Genomic DNA, 10390 nt, shown 5'->3' with positions numbered 1-10390 from the left:
GGAATCATGTAGTAACCAAAAAAGTGTTAAATAAATAAAAATCTATTTCATATTTGAGATTGTTCAAATAGACACCCTTTACATTGATGACAGCTTTGCACACTCGGCATTCTCAAAACCAGCTTCACGAGGTAGTCACCTGGAATGCATTTCAATTAACAGGTGTACCTTTTTTTTTTTTTTTAAGTGGAATTTCTTTCCTTCTTAATGTGTTTGAGCCAATCAGTTGTGTTGTGACAAGGTAGGGGTGGTATGCAGAAGATAGCCCTATTTGGTAAAATACCAGGTCCATATTATGGCAAGAACAGCTTCAAAAAGCAAAGAGAAACAACAGTTCATCATTACTTTAAGACATGAAGGTCAGTCAATACACATTTCAAGAACTTTGAAAGTTTCTTCAAGTGCAGTTGCAAAAAATATTAACATCTATGGGCTAGGTGGGACGCTAGCGTGCCACCCGTGGTGCACTCCATCAACAGCAGGTGCATTTCAAGAGCGGCAAATTTGAATCCAAATAAATGTCAAAATTCAAATTTTTCAAACATACAACTATTTTACACCCTTTGAAAGATAAACATCTCCTTAATCTAACCACGTTTTACGATTTCAAAAAGGTTTTACGGCGAAAGCATAAATTTAGAGTATGTTAGGACAGTACATTTACAAGAGTTGTGTGTAATGTTTTGTCAAGTCAAAGACAGGGTCACCAAAACCATAAAACCAGCTAAAATGATGCACTAACCTTTTACAATCTCCATCAGATGACACTCCTAGGACATTATGTTAGACAATGCATGCATTTTTAGTTCTATCAAGTTCATATTTATATCCAAAAACAGCGTTTTACTATGGCATTGATGTTGAGGAAATCGTTTCCCTCCAATAACCGTCAGTCAAGTCAGCGTCACAAATTTAATAATTAAAATTAGAAAACATTGGTAAAATATTATATTGTCATTTAAAGAATTATAGATTTACATCTCTTGAACGCAATCAACTTGCCAGATTTAAAAATAACCGTACTGGGAAATCACACTTTGCAATAATCTGAGCACTGCGCCCAGAAAAATACGCGTTGCGATACAGACTAGACGTCATGTTGGGGAGATCTAAAATCGAAAATACTATGTAAATAATCCATTACCTTTGATTCTCTTCATCAGATGTCACTTCCAGGTATCACAGGTCCATAACGAATGTAGTTTTGTTCAAAAAAGCTCATCATTTATGTCCAAAAATCTCCGTCTTGTTAGCACATGATGTAAGCCAGCCGGACTTTCGTCATGAACGAGGGGAAAAAATATATTTCCGTTCGTTCAAACATGTCAAACGTTGTATAGCATAAATCATTAGGGCCTTTTTTAACCAGAACATGAATAATATTCAAGGTGGACGAATGCATACTCTTTTATAACGTATTGGAACGAGGGTACCCAACATGAACTCGCGCGCCAGGTGTCTAATGAGACATCATCGTTCCATGGCTCTTGTTCGGTCAGATCTCCCTCCAGAAGACTCAAAACACTTTGTAAAGGCTGGTGACATCTAGTGGAAGCAATAGGAAGTGCCAAAATATTCCTCAGCCCCTGTGTTTTTCAATGGGATAGGTTTAAAGTCAATACAACACATCAGGTATCCACTTCCTGTCAGAAAATGTCTCAGGGTTTTGCCTGCCAAATGAGTTCTGTTATACTCACAGACACCATTCAAACAGTTTTAGAAACTTTAGAGTGTTTTCTATCCATATATAATAAGTATATGCATATTCTAGTTACTGGGTAGGATTAGTAACCAGATTAAATCGGGTACATTTTTTTTATCCAGACGTGCAAATGCTGCCCCCTAGCCCTAACAGGTTAACCTGCATTGACACGGCTGGATAAAAAACATACCCGATTTAATCTGGTTACCACTCCTACTCAGTAACTAGAATATGCATATACTTATTACATATGGATAGAAAACACCCTAAATTTTCTAAAACTGTTTGAATGGTGTCTGTGAGTATAACAGAACTCAAATGGCAGGTCAAAACCTGAGAGATTCCTTTACAGGAAGTGGCCTGTCTGACCATTTGTTGAACTTCTTTTCCATCTCTATCATTTACTAAGGATCTCTGCTCTAACGTGACACTTCCCACGTCTTCCATAGGCTCTCAGAGCCCGGGAAAAAACAGAATGTCGTCATTCCAGCCCCAGGCTGAAACACATTATCGCCTTTCTCAAGTGGCCCATCAAGAGAAACTAGCTTATGCGCGTGACCCCGACCGCCCCCGCCTTTGGGATTTTTTCCTCTGTTTGCCGAAAAGGAGATTCCCTGTCGGAATATTATCGCTTTTCTACGAGAAAAATTTCGTAAAAATTGATTTTAAACAGCGGTTGACATGCTTCGACGTACGGTAATGGAATACTTAGAATTTTATTGTCACGAATTGCGCCAAGCGCGTGACACTTCTTTACTATTTCGGATAGTGTCTGGAACGCACAAACAAAACGCCGCTATTCGGATATAACGATGGATTATTTTGGACCAAACCAACATTTGTTATTGAAGTAGCTGTCCTGGGTGTGTATTCTGACGAAGACAACAAAAGGTAATGACATTTTTATAATAGTAAATATGATTATGGTGAGTGCTAAACTTGCCGGGTGTCTAAATAGCGAGCCCGTGATGCCTGGGCTATGTACTTAGAATATTGCAAAATGTGCTTTCACCAAAAGCTATTTTAAAATCGGACATATCGAGTGCATAGAGGAGGTCTGTATCTATAATTCTTAAAATAATTGTTATGCTTTTTGTGAACGTTTATCGTGAGTAATTTAGTAAAATGTTAGCGAATTCCCCGGAAGTTTGCGGGGGTATGCTAGTTCTGAACGTCACATGCTAATGTAAAAAGCTGGTTTTTGATATAAATATGAACTTGATTGAACAAAACATGCATGTATTGTATAACATAATGTCCTAGGGTTGTCATCTGATGAAGATCATCAAAGGTGAGTGCTGCATTTAGCTGTCTTCTGGGTTTTGGTGACATTATATGCTGGCTTGAAAAATGGGTGTCTGATTATTTCTGGCTTGGTACTCTGCTGACATAATCTAATGTTTTGCTTTCGGTGTAAAGCCTTTTTGAAATCGGACAGTGTGGTTAGATTAACGAGAGTCTTATCTTTAAATGGCTGTAAAATAGTCATATGTTTGAGAAATTGAAGTAATAGGATTTTTAAGGTTTTGAAAATCGCGCCACAGGATAGCCGTGGCTGTTACGTAGGTGGGACGAATTCGTCCCGCCTAGCCTAGAGAGGTTAAGCGCTATGATGAAACTGGCTCTCATGAGGACCGCCACAGGAATGGAAGACCCAGAGTTACCTCTGCTAAGTACATTAGAGTTATCAACCTCAGAAATTGCAGCCCAAATAAATGCTTCACAGAGTTAAAGTAACAGACATCTCAAAATAAACTGTTCAGAGGAGACTGTGGGAATCAGGCCTTCATGGTCAAAATGCTGCAAAGAAACCAATACTAAAGGACACCAATAAAAAGAAGAGACTTGCTTGGGCCAAGAAACATGAGCAATGGGACATTAGACCAGTGGAAATGTGTCCTTTGGTCTGGAGTCCAAATGGGAGATTTTTGGTTCCAACCGCTGTGTCTTTGTGAGATGGGGTGTGGGTGAACGGATGATCTACGCATGTGTATTTCCCACTGTAAAGCATGGAGGAGGAGGTGTTATGGTGTGTGGGTGCTTTGCTGGTGACACTGTCTGTGATTTATTTAGAATTCAAAGCACACTTAACCAGCATGGCTACCACAGCATTCTGCAGTGATATGCCATCCCATCTGGTTTGGGCTTAGTGGGAATATCATTTGTTTTTTTTTAACAGGACAATGACCCAACACACCTCCAGGCTCTGTTAGGGCTATTTGACCAAGAAGGAGAGTGATGGAGTGTTGTATCAGATGACCTGGCCTCCACAATCCCCCGACCTTAACCAAATTGAGATGGTTTGGTATGAGTTGGACTGCAGAGTGAAGGAAAAGCAGCCAATAAGTGCTCAGTATATGTGGGAACTCCTTCAAGACTGTTGGACTAGCATTCCAGGTAAAGCTGGTTGAGAGAATGCCAAGAGTGTGCAAAACTGTCAAGGCAAAGGGTGGCTACTTTGAAGAATCTCAAATCTAAAATATATTTTGATTGTTTAACATTTTTTGGGTTACTACATGATTCCATATGTGTTATTTCATAGCGGTGATGTCTTCACTATTATTCTACAATGTAGAAAATAGTAAAAATAAAGAAAAGCCCTTGAATGAGTAGGTGTTCTAAAACTTTTGAACGGTAGTGTATTTGTGCTACTTCAGAGGCTACATCAGTGTGAATGAGCAAATCTGATTTGGTCACATGTAAAACTGAGTGTGGACAGTCAGAAAAAAGATGAGGTATAGAAAGAAAATCCGTTTTGGGTTTAGGGTGGCTGTGTAAACACAGCCTTAGCTAGGACGTAATTCTTATTAATGTGAACATACCACTTATAAACACAAGATATCAAAACTGTGAAATTAGTTGTGTTTTTTTTTTAGGTAATTGATGAGGAGTACAGATGACTAAATTGTCACATGTACCCTTTTATACAACCACTCATAGATACATTGCATTCGGAAAGTATTCAGACCCCGTGACTTTTTCCACATTTTGTTACGTTACAGCCTTATTCTAAAATGGATTAAATCATTTTCCCTCATCAATACCCCCTACACACAATACCCCATAATGACCAAGCAAAAACAGGTTTGGATACATTTTTGCAAATGTATTAGACATGGAAAACTGAAATATCACATTTACATACAGTAAGTATTTAGACCCTTTACTCAGTACGTCGTTTAAGCACCTTTGGCAGCGATTACAGACTCGAGTATTCTTGGGTATGACGCTACAAGCTTGGCATACCTGTATTTGTGGAGTTTCTCCCATTCTTCTCTGCAGATCCTCTCAAGCTGGATGGGATCGTCACTGCACAGCTATTTTCAGGTCTCTGGCTGGGCCACTCAAAGACACTCAGAGACTTGTCCCGAAGCCACTACTGCATTGTCTTGGCTGTGTGCTTAGGGTCGATGTCCTGTTGGAAGGTGAAGCCTCGTCCCCAGCCTGAGGTTCTGAGCACTCTGGGGCAGGTTTTCATCAAGGATTCTGGACTTTGCTACATTCATCTTTGCCTTGATCCTGAGTAGTCTCCCAGTCCCTGCCGCTGAAAAACATAGCCACAGCATGATGCTGCCACCACCATGCTTCACCGTAGGGATGGTGCCAGGTTTCCTCCAGATGTGACACTTGGCATTTAGTCGAAACAGTTCAATCTTGGTTTCATCAGACCAGATAATCTTTTTTCTCATGGTCTGAGAGTCCTTTAGGTGCTTTTGGTAACCTCCAAGCGGTCTGTCATGTGCTTCTGTCTGGACAGAAGGCCTGATTGTTGGAGTGCTGCAGAGATGGTTGTCCTTCTGGAAAGTTCTCCCATTTCCACAGAAAATCTCTGGAGCTCTGTCAGAGTGACCACTGAGTTCTTGGTCACCTCTCTGACCAAGGCCCTTCTAACCCGATTACTCAGTTTGGCTGGGCGGCCACTCTGTTCTTGGGGACCTTCAATGCTGCAGAAATGTTTTGGACCCTTCCCCAGATCTGTGCCTAGACACAGTCCTGTCTTGGAGCTCTACAGACAATTCCTTTGACCTCATGACCTTATATAGACAAGTGTGTGCCTTTCCAAATAATTTCCAATCAATTGAATTTACCACAGGTGGACTCAAGTTGGAATCAAGTTGTTTAAACATCAAGGAATATCAATGGAAACAGGATGCACCTGAGCTCAATTTCGAGTATCATAGCAAAGGATCTAAATAAGGTATTTATGTTATTTTATTTTTAATAAATGTGAAAACATTTTTAAAAACCTTTTTCACTTTGTCATTATGGGGTACTGTGTGTAGATTAATGAGGAAAAAAGTAATTGAATACATTTTAGAATAAGGCTGTAACATAACTAAATGTGGAAAAAGGGACGGGTTCTGAATACTTTCTGAATGCACTGTAACTATTCCCAATACCCTAAAGGTTTAGAACATTTTCTAAATATCTGACATTCACACACAGTGTATGCCAAATTCATGGGCTGTATTGAGGTTTGACCTTGGCCAGTGTAAAGTAGTGGATATACTGTAGAAACACTTGGCTTGGAGGGAAGAGTGATTTCAATCAGGACTAAAAGTGTCAGCATGCTTCAGTTTGGCTGGCTGCTAGCCAAAGTCGGCTAGACGAACCGAATGAGTGTACTCGCATACTCCCTTAAAAGACCTTCTCTTGAAAAATGAGAAAAAAGCAGCAATAGTACTATAATAGTGTTTGTCCTATTTGAGACATCGTAGCCAGTATACATTTCCTCAAAATAGTTAGTACTGATCTAAGATAACTCAAAGAAATGTACGTTTTTGTCAAGGAGATCTTAGTCACGCAATTTTACATCTAAGTAAGATTTTTGTTGCAGTATTTCTCAATGACAAAATCAGCAGAGAAACAAATAATCTCTCGTTGAATGAGAACAAAGACGTTATTGAATAATCCCTACAGTTGACGAATCACGAATGAAGGGGTGTAGACTTCGGCTGGCCTCGAGAAAAAATGTTTTGTGCCCGAACAGCCGAAAAACCCGTATGAAGTCCAAAACGAACAAAACGTCACAATGTTGTGATAATATATGCACAAACTCTTCCGAACTGTTTCGGCTGGGAAGCTTGTGAACGCCTTAATTGGAACAGAAGATGGAATGTGTGGCCTAAAAAGATCACTGGGAGGCATTCCTACCGCTGTATAGCATGATAAGTACAAAGACCATGTTAATGAGCATATACCCTCTCAGAGACAATTGATGAGCATGAAGAATGATCAGGGCCGGTTCCGGGCATAAGCGACATAAGCGGATGCTTAGGGCCCCTGGCCGCTAGGGCCCCCCCGCCCAAAAAGGAACTCAGAAGGGGTCTCAACATACTATTGAGAGTAAGAATAGTAGAATACACCAGGTGCAATTTCAAAATTTGGTTGTGCATCAGCAGTTTTTCTCTTATTATGTTAATCACTGATTGTCACTCAATTAGTAATGTCACCTAACAATTTTCAGATGGGTAGTAGGTCTAATCAGCCATCTAAACTTGTAGTAATCATGGCCAAATACTGACCGGGAAACGGGGGCAAGTGCCCAGGGGCCCTGACCTTAAGAGGGCCCTGATTTGATTTTGTTAGTCATTCTCACTCAGATATCATATTAAAACGGCATAAGTCATTACAAAACGAGTGGAATTATCTGAAATTTGTCCTAAAATTGCTAAGTTTTCTCTCCGCCCATGGCAAAATGTGGAGAATTGCAGGAAATGTACTTTTCACCATCAAGAAGGGGTCCACTAAAATATTCCCCCCCCAAACAAATCTTGCTTAGGGCCCCCAAAAGGCTAGAGCTGGCCCTGACACCGATGGCGTCAACAGACTGATATGCAGAGTAACCACCAACACCACAAAGCAAACAGCCACAAAATGATGCTTTTAATAACTAGTCAACTTTTATTTTTTTATTTTTTTTGTTTAATTTATTCCGATCTGACAATTGAATGTGTCCACAGCTGTCACATCGCTCTTTAAGACCATTAAATAGCAAATGGTTTGTTTGCATTCAAGTAGCAAAGGCACTATGCTAATGCATTAGGCAGATCATTTGTTTGCTGCTTTTAATGAATACGATGGTCTCATCAAGAGGAGAAGAGTCTTTTAATTATCTCTTGTCCATTCCTTATTCATCATGTGTGACGGAAAAGCAACACTTTGAATAGAGTAAAACATCTATAGCTTAACGCTCATTAACTCCTTCCTATTACATCATTTTGGTCAAGAAGCTGAAATTAGCATCTGTGTCTCTAAGGCTGTGTTTACACAGGCAACACAATATAGATATTTTGCCAGTTATTTGCATATCTGATCCCTACAGTATTTGATATTATCCCTAATGTGTTAACAAAGAAAAACCACATGGAATCTTATCGTTTGGCTTCCGATTTATACCGCCTCCATATGGCTGAATTTATACAGACAGCCCAATTCTGATCTTTTTTTCCCCCACTAACAATTGGACAAAATATCAGAATTGGGCTGCCTGTGTAAACACAGCCTAAGTGGATGTGAATCCTGATACAAACTCTATCCATATATATGCGACCTCTGTCTAGACTCTCCAATCACATTTTTTTGTCTCTGAAGTGTTTTTTTTGCACGACCTGCTGTTACCATGACAACCACACCACTTATTTTAGGAACAGTGACAGGAAATGAACATTGCATCTGTGTGCTACTTATAAGGCTACATCAGTGTGAATGCACAAATGCTCATTTCAAATGCATTCACACCGATGTAGCCCCTGATTGCTCAGTCCAAACTTCTTCCGTTTAAGAATGATGGAGGCCACTGTGTTCTTGGGGACCTTCAATGATGCAGAAATGTTATGGTACCACTCCCCAGATCTGTGCCTCGACATAATCCTGTCTCGGAGCTCTACGGACAATTCCTTCGTCCTCGTAGCTTGGTTTTTGCTCTGACATGCTCTGACATGTCAAATGTGGGACCTAATATAAACAGGTGTGTGCCTTTCCAAATCATGTCCAATCAATTGAATTGACCACAAGTGGTCTCTAATCAAATTGTAGAAACATCTCAAGGATGATCAATGGAAACAGGATGCACCTGAGCTCAATTTCAGTTCTCAAAGCAAAGGATTTGAATACTTATGTAAATAAGGTATTTCTGTTTGTTATTTTTAATACATTTGCAACAATTTCTAGAAACCTGTTTTCACTTTGTCATTATGGGGTATTGTGTGTAGATTGCTGATGATTTTTATTTATTTAATCCACTTTAGAATAAGGCTGTAATGTAACTAAATGTGGAAAAGGTCAAGGGGTCTGAATACTTTCCGAAGCGCACTGTATAAGTGAATTTGTCCCAATACTTTTGGTCCCCTAAAATGGGAGGACTATGTACAAAAAGTACTGTAATTTCTAAATGGAGATTTTTGGTTCCAACCGCCATGTCTTTGTGAGACGCAGTGTGGGTGAATGGATGATCTCAGCATGTGTATTTCCCACCGTAAAACATGGGAGAGGAGGTGCTATGGTGTGGGGGTGCTTTGCTGGTGACATGGTCTGTGATTTATTTAGAATTCAAGGCACACTTAACCAGCATTCTGGCTAGCACAGCATTCTGCAGCAATACACAATTCCAGCTGGTTTAGGCTTAGTGGGTCTATCATTTGTTTTTCAACAGGACAATGACCCAACACACTTCCAGGCTGTGTAAGGGCTATTTGACAAAGAAGGAGAGTGATGCGGTGCTGCATCAGATGACCAAGCCTCCACAATCCCCCGACCTTTTATTTCACCTTTATTTAACCAGGCAAGTTGAGAACAAGTTCTCATTTACAATTGCGACCTGGCCAAGATAAAGCAATGCAGTTCGACAACATACAAAAACACAGAGTTACACATGGAGTAAAACAACATACAATCAATGATGCAGTAGAAAAAAAAATAAGACTATATACAATGTGAGCAAATGATGTGAGATAAGGGAGGTAAAGGCAAAAAAATGCCATGGTGGCAAAGTAAATAAAGTATAGCAAGAAAAACACTGGAATGGTAGATTTGTAGTTTGAAGAAAGTTCAAAGTTAAAATATAAATAATATGGTGCAAAGGAGCAAAATAAATCAAATAAATAAATACAGTAGGGGAAGAGGTAGTAGTTTGGGCTAAATTATAGATGGGCTATGTACAGGTGCAGTGATCTGTGAGCTGCTCTGACAGCTGGTGCTTAAAGCTAGTGAGGGAGATAAGTGTTTCCAGTTACAGAGATTTTTGTAGTTCGTTCCAGTCATTGGCAGAAGAGAACTGGAAGGAGAGACGACCAAAGGAGGAGTTGGCTTTAGGGGTGACCAGAGAGATATACCTGCTGGAGCGCGTGCTACAGGTGGGTGCTGCTATGGTGACCAGTGAGCGGAGATAAGGGGGGACTTTACCTAGCAGGGTCTTGTAGATGACCTGGAGCCAATGTGTTTGGCGACGATTATGAAGCGAAGGCCAGCCAACGAGAGCGTACAGGTCGCAGTGGTGGGTAGTATATGGGGCTTTGGTGACAAAACGGATGGCACTGTGATAGACTGCATCCAGCTTGTTGAGTAGGGTATTGGAGGCTATTTTGTAAATGACATCGCCGAAGTCGAGAATTGGTAGGATGGTCAGTTTTACGAGGGTATGTTTGGCAGCATGAGTGAAGGATGCTTTGTTGCGAAATAGGAAGCCAA

Source organism: Salmo salar, chromosome ssa22, assembly GCF_905237065.1.
Source record: "Salmo salar chromosome ssa22, Ssal_v3.1, whole genome shotgun sequence".
Lineage (NCBI taxonomy): Eukaryota > Metazoa > Chordata > Actinopteri > Salmoniformes > Salmonidae > Salmo > Salmo salar.
Note: the sequence above shows the minus strand (reverse complement) of the source record.